At 40.1% G+C, this 3,040-nt stretch overlaps 1 non-coding gene across 1 annotated transcript; it reads right to left on the reverse strand.

Moving 5' to 3' along the window:
- Nucleotides 1–292: 292 nt before the first annotated feature.
- On the reverse strand, nt 293–398 carry LOC120269601. The gene has a single exon (XR_005539248.1). It is a non-coding gene; the product is annotated as a small nucleolar RNA R71 (small nucleolar RNA).
- Nucleotides 399–3,040: the final 2,642 nt, after the last annotated feature.

The raw sequence follows: 3,040 nt of genomic DNA on the forward strand, positions 1-3,040 counted from the left end.
TACAGCTCGGAATTTTGTGCTCAAGCCAGGCTTTATCCAGATGTTATAGTAGTTAGTATAGTTTAATGGTTAGGCTGATGAGGATCCAAACAATGACATTAAGAATTTCTTCGAAGTGCGCAACATGCTCAATATTAATGGAGTAATAGATGATGCTATCGGGTTGAGGGTATTCCCATTTTCTTTGAAAGGGAGAGCAAAGCAATGCCTACATTCATTACCTAGAGCATCAACATGGGAGGAGATTGTAGAAGCTTTTCTTGGCCGATATTTCCCTCCCGGAAAATCCTCAAAGCTCAAGAATGAAATATCTTTTTTGTGCTAATGGAATTGGAATCTCTTTTTGAGACATGGGATAGGTTCAAGGAGCTCCTACGGAAATGTCGTCAACATGGGTTTCTCGAGTGGATGATTATTCAGACTTTCTATAGTGGGTTGAACCCAAGAAGGAAGCAGTTACTTGATGCTGCAGCAGGGGGTACTTTAGGAAGCAAGACCTCTGAAGAAGCCCGACATCTCATCGAAGATATGGCTATGAGTAGTTATCAGTAGAACACATGGGACGGAAAGAAGGTAGAGGGACATGATGAGATTGATGTAGTCAGATCATTAGTAGCTCTAGTTGAATCATTGAGTAAGAAGTTGGACACTTTGACTTCTCCTAGAGTAGCCGCTGTGATGAGTTGCACCGGGTGTGGGGGAAGACATGCACCATCTGATTGCCCGATTTTTATTGGTGATACATCCTTAGTGGAACATGTTGATTTTGTAGGTAATGCATTGAGAGTGTAAGGAAATCCATATAGCAACACATACAATCCGGGGTAGAGGAGCCACCCAAACCTTTCTTCGAATAATCAAGGGTAACAGAAGACCTCAAGGGAGTTTGCCTAGCAACAGAGAGACCATTCCAAGAGAGCATGTGAAGGCTATCACTTTGAGAAGTGGTCGTGAAGCTGAAAGTAGGCTTCCTAGTGAGAAGATTAATGGTGAGTTACCCAAGGTCATGGAGGTATAGGAGAGAGCCAAAGAGAAATAGGTGGCACCCCTACCTTACAAGCCAAGAATCCCTTTATCCTTGTTGAAAACTCAAGTTCAAAGGTTAAGGGATTGTTTTAGTTTGTTTATTATTTTAATTTCTTAAAAAAAAGATGTTGAAACGTTAAAAAAAAAAAAAAAATATATAGATATGTTTGTTTGATTGTGCATTGGGGGTTGAAAGAGCTACCACCTATAAAGTATAAAGCTACTCTCATAAGTCGGATACTACTTATGCCCTAATGAGAGAAAGAGCTATCTCATGGGGTGAATGAAAAGCTACTACACCGGTAAAAAAAGAGCTACCACATCCAAAGTGTGAAAGCCATCTTAGCGCCAGCTTAGGAAAGGGCTACCTTAGAGGATGAGTGAAGCCACTACCTTCTCTTTCATTTTTGTACATGAATAAGTCTCTCGTACTTAGAGCTTTGAGGAGTATACAGATGAGGTTGACTTCAAAGTGAGTTTACACACACTTACGAGATATCGGGTTGTTGACCTTCTTATTCAGGTTTTTAGCTAGAGTATTGATTTTTCTTATTCGGTGTTGAAATTTTTCCTTACTTGTAGAATGCTTCCCTTGCATGCTTTTGGTGAACCTATGGCTAAGAACTTCCAATTTTTCCTCTTATATGCTTTAATGTTCTATTTTTTCTTGAGTGTGGGGGAGTTTGATAAGTGCTTGTGTATTAGTAATACGTTGTAGTATTTTTTTACATTGAGCATTACTTTTCTCAAATTTTATCGCTTATGCATGTGTATTTGTGTTCTTTTGTGCATGAAGGGTTGTGGAGACAAGTGTTGAAGAAAAGAACCAAAAGTAGATCGTGGATGCAATTTTTGATGAAGTTCTTCAATTGAACAAACGTGAAGACACAAGTTGTGCTCAAAGACTTTTGGGTATGTGCTAACCTCCATTGTGTTCAAGAAAATATACAAATTGGAGGGGCACAAAGTCAGTCATACTCACATTTTTTTCGACTAGTGCAATACTAGCAAGATCTTCGTCAATGTGATTTCATTGAAAAAGCAACGCGATCTCCTGCATGGATTGTGCCCATTCATGTGGTCTTAATGAAAAGTGTGGATTAGAGAGTATTTTGGCAAAGCACTGTAGACATTTACTGTAGCAAATCATTGCAGTGAAAGTACTGTACCATTTACTGTTCACAGCTTAGAGGAAAACAACTTCTGGAGATTCACACGGGCGTGTGGAAATTCCATACGCCCATGTGGATGCATGATTCCAACCGTATTTAGGCCGCTATTTCAGACGTTTTGGGGATTCTTTTTCCGATCCTTTTCCATATTTTCCCCATCTTTGGAGGCGCTCGCGGCTAGGGTTTGGAGACGCTTTGGCTAGGTCTTTGTAGTGATTCTACGGCCTTTGACACCGCATTCCTTTGGAAGATAGTTATTGGGCACTTTCATCGGCATCAATTTGGCGAGGTGTGCCCTGGGCTTGATGAGAGAACCCTTGGAGAGGATGAGACTACTCCACTAGACCATCGATATGGACTACGAGGTGGTTTTACTTATGGATTGAATGCTTTTCCATTAGATTCCATTTTGATTGTATCTTGCTCCATTGAGAGCTAAACCCCTAGTGGCTGCTTGGACTTGTAAACCATACGATGACTTTGTTTCATTGATCATTCATTATGTTTCTTTAATTGATGTTTTTAATTGAGTTCCGATCTTGAATGCTTGTTGAATTGATTTTCCCTTAGAGTGACAATAGAGTTGATCCCTTAGAGTGACAATAGAGTTGAGAATCTATCTTGGTGATCCTTATGGATGAGTGACACACAATGAAGGTTAGACAAAACTAGATTGGAGAAGATCGAGAAGATGAGTCGAGAGGTAGCATAACATCCCCTTCCCCTTCCGAGTGTTATTTATCATACCTACATTCCAAGAGTTCTTTACGGGTCACAATAGAGTGAAGTAGCTAAGAGAGACAACTCCATCAGCTTTTGTATGTACGTAAAATGAGCAATGG

This window comes from Dioscorea cayenensis, chromosome 9 (genome assembly GCF_009730915.1).
Source record: "Dioscorea cayenensis subsp. rotundata cultivar TDr96_F1 chromosome 9, TDr96_F1_v2_PseudoChromosome.rev07_lg8_w22 25.fasta, whole genome shotgun sequence".
Taxonomy (NCBI): Eukaryota; Viridiplantae; Streptophyta; class Magnoliopsida; order Dioscoreales; family Dioscoreaceae; genus Dioscorea; species Dioscorea cayenensis.